Raw genomic sequence first — 9575 nt, 5'->3', positions numbered from 1 at the left:
GCGTGTGTGAGTATGAGAGAGTCTATGTGTGTGTTAACTGTTAGGGAGGCCTGTGTGCTGCCAGAACCTGCTGGGACTTGTCTGGTCACGGTCCTGCTCTCCTATTGCACTCCATCCCCACCCTGAGTGCTGGCAACTATCCTGCAGGGACCTTTGCATCAAGCTCTGGTTACATTGCTCCACCCAAACGGAGACAGAGCAGTGAGGGAGGGAAGGAAGAGGTATGCAGCAGAGACGATTTGTTTGTAAACGGGAAGGTCCTGGTTTTTCTCATGTGGCGCCTCGTGTGCCCCTCCGACAGCTCGTCATGATGTCTCAGCTTTAACAAAGCGAAAGGATCTCAGTAAGTGGATGGCAAGTGGACCCTGGACCCAAACTTTTATCTTATTTAAAGGCACTGCATTCCAAATGTAATTCAACTGCAAGGCTTTAACACTTTATTTTAGCACTAAAGTTAAAGTTAAAAAAAAATTGGTATAACTCTACTGAAATATTTAACAAAATGCTCTATAGTAACCATCAGTCAGCAGCTGTTCCCAAATAGCAGCATCCCATAAACACACTCTTAGCAAACGCAAATGCAGCCAAATAGATTTCCCTCACTTGCTCCGGCCCAGGAGAAGGAACTCCGACACAAGGAATCCAGCAGCAGAGAGAGCGCTGTATCTAGCAGCTTCAACCCCACAACCTCAACTTTAACTGAAAGTGAAAAACTAAACTCCTGGCTCTGTGTGAGCCTGACCCCACCATCCATGCTGCCTTTGTTTAATTTAAAGCAAGACCCAGAGCTATTTACTCTCCTTTCCATGGAGCAGAAACTCGGCACCAGGTTTATAAGCCCCCACCCAACTCTTCAGGAGAAACCAGACAGAACAAAGCCCTCTTAAAGGCATGTTTTTTTCACGCAGCCTGATAACCAGTCTATTGATGTCCTCCTGCAGGTCCCCGCTAACATCTTCATTTCTTTTTACCATCATACCAATTTTCATATCATTTGCAAATTTTGTGACCATGCTCCCTCCCTCCCACCCCTATCTTCGGAGGCTCGGTGTAGACTCAGGCCGAATGGCCTGCTTCCATATGGGGATTCTATGATTTGTAACTCAGCTTTCCTTGTGCCAGCCGACCTCCTAACTTCACCGGATCTCAGGGCTTTTTGCAACTCTAATGCAATCTCTGCCTCGGAAGTGGAAGTCGGGAATTCTGGCCTCCTGGGCTGCCCTTGGGTGCAGTGTGGGCTGGATTTGGTGGGGGTCACTAGATGACCCACGGCGGTTCACTGGGGCTGACTGGGTTACCATGGATGCCACCTGGCAACTGGTCTCCGAAGAGCAGGTGGAAGATTAGGGCGGCACGGTGGCTCAGTGGTTAGCACTGCTGCCTCGCGGCGCTAGGGACCCGGGTTCAATTCCCGCCTCTGGCAACTGACTGTGTGGAGTTTGCACATTCTCCCCGTGTCTGTGTGGGTTTCATCCGGGTGCTCCAGTTTCCTCCTACAGTCCAAAGCTGTGCAGGTCAGGTGGCTTGGCCATGCTAAGTTGCAAATAGTGTTCAGGGATGTGCAGGTTAGGTGCATTGGTCAGGGATAATTGTAGAGTAATGGGGTAAGGGAATGGGTCAGGGTGGGATACTCTTCAGGTGTGGGCCGAATGGCCTGTTTCCACACTGTAGGGATTCTGTGATTCTGCAGCTGTCTCCCATCAGAGATGTCAAGGGAGGTCCCCCTGTCTGACCTTCCCTGAACACTCGCTCTGAATGTGGGGTTCAAGGAGAAAGCTTAAGACAAAGTAATAAACAAGAGATCACCATTCTCTGAAGGCCTGGTCTTCCTTCAAGATATTAACAGGAAAATAAACAGGGTAGATAAAGGTAAACTGTTCCAACTGATTGGGGATTCTAGGACTAGGGGGCACAGTCAGAGAATTTAGGGCCAGACCTTTCAGAAGCGATATTAGGAAGCACTTTTCAACATACAAAGGGTGGCAGAGGTTTGGAACTCTTCCACAAATGGCAGTATTTGCTGGATCAGTTGTTAATTTTGAATCTGAAGTCTTTGTTACGCAAGGGTATTAAGGGATGTGTGCCAAAGGTCAGGCCATAGATCAGCTGTAAACTCATTGAATGGTGGAACAGTATCGAGGGGCTGAATAGCCTCCTCCTGTTCCTGTATTCCAATGTTCCTCTGCCTGGGAGTTCCTGCCTCCTGCACCCAGTGAGATGAGACATCTGTCCCTTGCCACCCTCTGGCTTGAGCTTCCTGGGCCTCCCTGCTGGGTGGCAGCCATTTTTTTAATCCCCTCCCAACGGTTCCTTTTTGTCCAAGATGGCGACGATCATCAGAAGAAGCTGGCCACTTTCTCAAGCACAACATGGGATGGGCAATAAGTGATGGCCCAGCTGCGATGCCCTCATCCCACGACTGAATAGAAAGGAATCAAGAGAGGCCTTCTTCCGAGGCCAACTCCAACGTCGCCACCATTAACCCAGCATGGATGAATGTTGACATCGCAATCTATAATCATAACTCTTTCAAAAGCTTGACCATTAAAATGAATTATTAACAAGTTTTGAGAAGATTTGTGGCTTAGGGTGAGGTTCTGGATGTGAGTTTGCTCGCTGAGCTGGAAGGTTCATTTTCGTCACTATACCAGGTAGCATCATCAATGACTCTCTGGATGAAGCTTCATCCGGAGGCCTACTGAAGATGTTACCTAGTATGGTGACGAAACGTCTGAAGATGAACCTTCCAGCTCAGCGAGCAAACCTACATCCAGAATGAATTATTGCGTAAGGTTAGTGAAGAATAGTCAGCGTTGCAGTCTTTATTTCCTCTGGGAAATGGGGTGTGATTGGGCTTCTGTTAGGAGCAATCAATGTAGAATCCTCACAGTGTGGAAGCAGGCCATTCAACCCGTCGAATCCACACCAACCCTCCGAAGAGCACCCCACCCAGAGCTGTGGATTAACAAAGCTATTGAGACAAAACAGGGTCAGCACCAGGCTTTGTTTATAGAAGGATAGAGTTGAAAATGAGCAAGGCCTCCTGGAACTCTGTCAATCCTCGGCCACACAAGGATACATTGTGCAGCTCTGCTCATTGTATATTCAGACATGGGAGATGGGGCAGAGGTTTACAAGGGCAATAGCTGATACAGGGGTTTACATTTTGGGATAGGGTCGACGGAGGGACTTGTCTTTCTCGCTCGCAAGAAGAGAAAGGAGGAGTGATTAATCCATTCTGAAAGGTTTAGCTGGAAGGGGAAGGGAGAGAGTGTTTCCTCTCGTACAAAACAGGGCAGCTGAAGGTTTTCAAGGAAAGATGGTCACGAAAAAATCGGGAATTAAAAGGAATCCTCTTACACAGGGATTGGTGGAGCGTTCCAACAGTTAATTTTGAGGAAGGGTCACTGGACCTGAAATATTAACTCTGGTTTCTCTCCACTAATGCAGCCAGACCTGCTGAGCTTTTCCAGCACGGCTGAAGCAGATTGTATGGATGTATTCCAGGGGAGGATGAGGAAGAAAGGAATAAAGAATGACCCTGATCGATTTAAATGGGGAATGCAGCTTGGTTGGAGCAGAAACTCCAGCATCGGCTGGTTGGGCCAAATGGCCTGTTTCTGTGCCACATTATCCTGTAGAATGTACCAAGAATGATGTCCAACACGGTGGCTCAGTGGTTAGCACTGCTGCCTCACAGCACCAGGGTCCCAGGTTCGATTCCAGCCTCGAGCAACTGTCTGTGTGGAGTTTGCACATTCTGCCCGTGTCTGCGTGGGTTTCCTCCGGGTGCTCCGGTCTCCTCCCGCAGCCCAAAGATGTGCAGGCCAGGTGAATTGGCCATGCTAAATTGCCCATAGTGTTAGGTGCATTAGTCAGAGGGAAATGGGTTATGGGTGGGTTACTCTTCGGAGGGTCGGTGTGGACTTGTTGGGCCGAAGGGCCCGTTCCCACACTGTAAGGAATCGAATCTAATGTGATAGTCGGGTGTGGAGCACTGCCGCCTGAGTCAGAAGCTGGAGTCCAATGTCTGAGCCGATAGTTCAGTGCAGTACTGAGGGGGTGCTGCCCGGTTGGAAGTGCAGGCTGAGAGATTAGGTGGAGGTGCGATGGGTGTAGAAGGGCCTTTGTCACCCTCTGCAAACAGAGCGAGTAGGTTTGTTGTCCCCACCTGACATCACTAAACACATCATCGGGCCTTGGGGATATTGCTGTTAGTGGGAGATCCCCTCGTTCATTTTCTCCAATACCCGCACTTTGGAAGCACTTGACATGCTGCAAACGTTGTAAATGGTGCCACAGAAATGCAAACTGTTTCACTTTGAAGCATTTCCTTTGATGTACATTGAATTGTCGACAGTGCCCTTTCAAAATATGGAAGCCGGTCCCCTCAAATCCCGCTATGTTTTAGTTAACTATTTCTTTGCCTCTGGCTGACTAACGTGCAGCTTAAGATGGCACTGCAGGGGGTCTGAAGATCCACCGGGCACTGTCAGAGCCCCACGCTGTCTCAGTCCGGCGAGAGGTCGCCGAGGACCGATGGGCAGGTTCTGACCGGGCAATATTGCACATTGCTCACCGAATGTGCAATACAGACGGGGCTGGAGTGTGGCCCAGAGAGCATGTATGGGGAAGAGGAGGGAAATAGGTCTTTGAAGATTTTTTTTTTAGTCAGTCAGAGAAAATATTGGATGCAACACGTGTGGGACATTTTTCCTTCGCTGATTGCTTCCTTCCCCAATGAGTCAACAATCTTCATTCGTCTGTCCTTTGATGACCTCCGGCCTACATATCTCTGGGGTATTCCTCCTCCTGAATTCTCAATTTGGGATGCTCCAATAAAAGAAGCAACACTTAATTCACTGCCACAAAAAACACAGTTTTGTCTGATTTTTCCACAGAATCGACCCCGGTTTATCCTTGTACTTGGCAGGATCCCAGCCGAGTCAAGTCAAGTCAGCCAGCTCCTGGGCCTCATTAGACTGAAACCATCATGCCACTGCCCAAAGATATCGTGAAGATCGCCGTGCAGATGCCTGGGGCCTACCCTCAGCTGATCGACCTCGATCAGGTAAGAAAGCAGGCAGACTGTCTCAATACTTCAACAACTCTGAAAAATTCCTCTTTCACACCGTCCCTCAAGTCAGTCAGATCTGGAATAGCTGGGGGGGGGGGGGGGCGGCAGCAATTTGAGCTAAGTTTGTGTTGCAAGCGTATCAGAGTCAGGTGGAACAGGGTCTGATTATGATTCCGTCAATCAGAGAGCCACCTAATACAGCGCGCCTTTCAAAACTGGTTCAGTCTCTTCCCAAACCCTGGGAAGTACTCATTTGGTACACATACTCTGTCCGAACATACTCACTCCTCATCTGTGTTCAAAGTTAAAAATCACACTACACCAGGTTATAGTCCAACAGGTTTAATTGGAAGCACACTAGCTTTCGGAGCGTCGCTCCTTCATCAGGTGATAGTGGAGGGCTCAATCCTAACACACAGAATTTATAACAAAAATTTACAGTGTGATGTAACTGAAATTATACATTGAAAAATTGATTGTCTGTTAAGTCTTTCATCTGTTTGAATACCGTGATAGTTTCACTTTTTTCATGTGTAAATCACAAAACCTTTTTTAAAAAGTTACATTCTCAGGTTAGCTGTTACTAATGGGTGATAGCTAGACAATATGTTGAAGGTAAAAATCTTCGAGGAGAAAGTGAGGACTGCAGATGCTGGAGATCAGAGCTGAAAATGTGTTGCTGGAAAAGCGCAGCAGGTCAGGCAGCATCCAAGGAACAGGAGAATTGACGTTTCGGGCATAAGCTGAAGAAGGGCTTATGCCCGAAACGTCGATTCTCCTGCTCCTTGGATGCTGCCTGACCTGCTGCGCTTTTCCAGCAACACATTTTCAGCTCCAATATGTTGAAGGTGTTATCCCCCTGTGTTCTCTGTCTATGCCATGAGGTTTAGATTGATGCTAATCTGAAAAGTGAGATAACGGAGTTTTACATAAATTCATGCAGTTTTTGAGCAAAGTACAATGTAACTCTGCATTTGTGATTTACACATGAAAGAAGTGAAATTATCACAGTATTCAAACAGATGAAAGACTCAACAAACAATCAAGGTATTTTTCAATGTATAATTTCAGTTACATCACACTGTAAATTTTTGCTATAAATTCTGTGTTAGGATCGAGCCCTCCACTACCACCTGATGAAGGAGCATCGCTCCGAAAGCTAGTGCTTCCAGTTAAACCTATTGGACTATAAGCTGGTGTCATGTGATTTTTAACTTTGTACACCGCAGTCCAACACCGGCATCTCCAAATCACTCGTCCGTGATATCCACCTTCGGAGCTTCACTTCCCAGTATCCGTTTTGTGGGATGTGAGCATCACTGGAAAGGCCAGGATACATCGCTTGCTCCTGATTGGCCAGTGCCTTGGAGCGGATAGTCTTCTGCCATTTCTGCTGCCCCTGTCCTTCGAGGTCGGTGCTTGTGGGTTTGGAAGGTGTTGTTGTTGTAGCAACTGCGCAGTGGCGATGATCAGCTGAATATTGTTAAGTGATGGAGTTTCTTTTTAAATTTATTCATGGTCTGTGAGCATCTCTGGCCAGGCTAGCATTTATTGTCCACCCCTAATTGCCAAGAAGGTAATACAGGGTCAGTCATAATGCTGTGCGCTTGGAGTCACGTGTAGGTCTAAAGGACATTAGTGAACCAGGCGGGTTTTTTCTGACAATGGACAGATTCCGGATTTTTCTCAAATTTTAATTCCTCCATCTGCCGTGGTAGGATTTGAACCTGGGTCCAGAATATTACCGGAGTCTCTGGATTAACCATCCAGCCATAATATGACTCAGCCATCATCCCCTCCGGTTAGGATACCAGTCATAGGGTCTTGGATGGTGTCGATCTTCCTGAGTGTTGTTGGAGCTGCACCCATCCAGGCAAGTGGGGAGTATTCCACCACACCCCTGACTTGGGCCTTGTAGATGGTGGATGGACTTTGGGGAGTCAGGAGGCAAGCTACACACTGGAGGGTTCCTAGACATTGACCTGCCCTTGTAGCCACGGTATTTATATTGCTCATTCAGTTCAGTTTCTGATCAAAGATAACCACAAAGGACAGTGGGAAATTCAGTGGTAATGCTGTTAAATGTCAAGGGTTGATGGTTAAATTCTGTCTTGATTAGATTGGATTCCCCACAGTGTGGAAACAGGCCCTTCGGCCCAACCAGTCCACATCGACCCTCTGAAGAGTAACCCATCCAGATCCATATCCCTTTGACTAATGCACCTAGCATGGCCAATTCACCTAACCTGCACATCTTTAGACTGTGGGAGGAAACCGGAGCACCTGGAGGAAAAACACACAGACACAGGGAGAACGTGCAAACTCCACACAGACAGACAGTCGCCTGAGGCTGGAATTGAACCTGGGACCCTGCTGCTGTGAGGCAGCAGTGCTAACCACTGAGCCACCGTGCCTCCCCCAATAAGCCTCTGAACAGCATCTCAGCCCGACCCGTCCGTGTAATCCAGGAGATGTTGGAGATGGGACTGTCTACCACTTGTGCATTGAGAGTATTACGGCCTACTTAGTTATCCAAGCCTGCGTATTGTACTCCAGATCTTGTTGCAGTTAAACGTGGACTGCTTCAGTATCTGAGGAGTCGCAGACGGTGCTGAACACTGCGCGATCTGACCTCACGATAGTGGGAAGGTGGTTGATGAAGCCGCTGAAGATGGTTGGGCCTAGGACAAGCCCCCGGAGGAACTCTCGGAGCTGTGGGCCTCAGACCTCCAACAAACACAAACATCTCTTAAAAGTGATTCCCAACCCACCTGGGAGTTCCACCCACTGCCCCCCCCCCCCCCCCAGCCCAGTTCCCATTGACTCCAGCTTCACCCGGGCTCTGTGATGCCACACTCATTCGCACTGCAGCCTCGAGAGTGCGGTGACACCGTGGCTGTGTGCAGGCCACACGAGAGGGCAGGGCTGTGGGATCCTGAGGTCAGGAGGAGGTTGGGGGTTGGGTGTGGGGAGAAGGGCTGTGGAGGAAATTGAGAAGAAAGATGAGAGCTTTGTAACAGAGTCAGTGCATGTCTGGGGCAAAGCCTGTCTGGAGATCTCGGGGCCTGTGCCATCACCTTTGCATGTGGCCCCCGGGAAGGGGAAATGTGTTGGCGCCGGGCTCTCTGTTGAGCTCCCTGCTAATGGTGTGCAACGGCCAGGGGAAGGGATTGAGCTGCAGCGTGGCTGAGCTGACTGACTGGGGGTGAGGGTTGGTGGGGGGAGACACAGGATTGGGCTGGGCAGTGACAAGTGCTTTTTGTCAGACACTTGGTGCGGCCTGTGCCATTCTGGACTAACCCGGGTTTCTTTTCTCCTTTCTGGATTCCCACAGAAAAAGCCCTTGTCAACCGTCCTGAAGGAGGTCTGCGACGTGTAAGTAACCCTTTGTCTCCCAAGGGATCCAAGCCCCAGGAAACACTGAGCCCAGGATGGTCTCCTCTTAGCACTTTGTTCACCCAACAGGCTCAAAGTAAAAGAGGGCCTGACGCGTTATTCTCCTGAACTGCCTTTGATTTCCCTTTGTCTAATTTTCGTGACCACAGTGACAAGCAACAGCAGCAGTTTAGCCTGAACTCTGACCTCTCCCCCGCTCCAACCTGAACCCTGACTTGCCCTGAGTCTCACCCCGAGTACTGCCCTATTCTGTAGGCTCTGTCAGAGTAAGCTCTGCTTTGCTGTATGTACCTGGAGCCCTGAGCGTGTCCTGTTCTGTGGGCCCTGGCCCCTAGCCAGACTATCCCAAATAGTGAGGGGACAATGACCTCATGGTGATGTCATTGGTGGCGGCCATCTTCTTGTCAGTCAGGAAGCATCACAGTGTTAAGGATGCTTGAATTGACTTGACACCTTCGGTCCCTCCCTCCGTCCGTCCATCTGTCCCTCCCTTCCTCACTCCGTCTCTCTCTCCCTCCGTTCTTCTCTCCCTCCATCCCTCTCTAGCTCCGCTTCCTGTTGTAAACTTTTGCTGGTGATTATCCACACAGCAGGTCAAACTCCCTCACTTTGCGCGATGATTAAGAAGTCTGAACAAAGCAGTTCATTCACCACCAGCTCATTCAAGGCTGGGGTTATTGTCCTGGAATCTGATCTGGTTTCTCCTTCACCTGTAGCTGGAACAAGAGTAACCCTGATCAGTATGCCCTGCAGTACGCTGATGGGATACAGACGTACATCACAGAGACGGTGAGTGACGCTGGATCTGGGCACTGGGTGGGAAGGTGGGTATGTTGACAGTCTGCCCCTGCCCCGAAATTGGCACACCTAGTCCCAGTTATTGGCGCTTGGCAAGGCAATACGACAGGTTTAACTCAATGACTCTATTTGAGAGAGAAACCTACTTCACGTGTGTGTGGTGCTATTTCGTAATGAGCAGGGAGCACCAAAGAGGAGGCCTCTGTATTGGCACAGTGAACAGTGGAGACATTGGCAGGGTGTGTGAGTGCGAGGGAGGGTGTGAGAGTGCGAGAGAGGGTGCGTGAGTGCGAGAGAGGGTGCG

The 9575-nt window shown here is 49.3% G+C and overlaps 1 long non-coding RNA gene across 1 annotated transcript; it reads left to right on the top strand.

Moving 5' to 3' along the window:
- Positions 1–4703: 4703 nt before the first annotated feature.
- Positions 4704–9262, top strand: LOC122546386. Its single transcript, XR_006310732.1, has 3 exons — positions 4704–5071; positions 8412–8452; positions 9190–9262. It is a non-coding gene; the product is annotated as an uncharacterized LOC122546386 (long non-coding RNA).
- Positions 9263–9575: the final 313 nt, after the last annotated feature.

This window comes from Chiloscyllium plagiosum, unplaced genomic scaffold, assembly GCF_004010195.1.
Source record: "Chiloscyllium plagiosum isolate BGI_BamShark_2017 unplaced genomic scaffold, ASM401019v2 scaf_44544, whole genome shotgun sequence".
NCBI lineage: Eukaryota > Metazoa > Chordata > Chondrichthyes > Orectolobiformes > Hemiscylliidae > Chiloscyllium > Chiloscyllium plagiosum.
The sequence above is the reverse complement of the archived record's forward strand: the minus strand, read 5'-3'. Positions and strand labels throughout refer to the sequence as shown.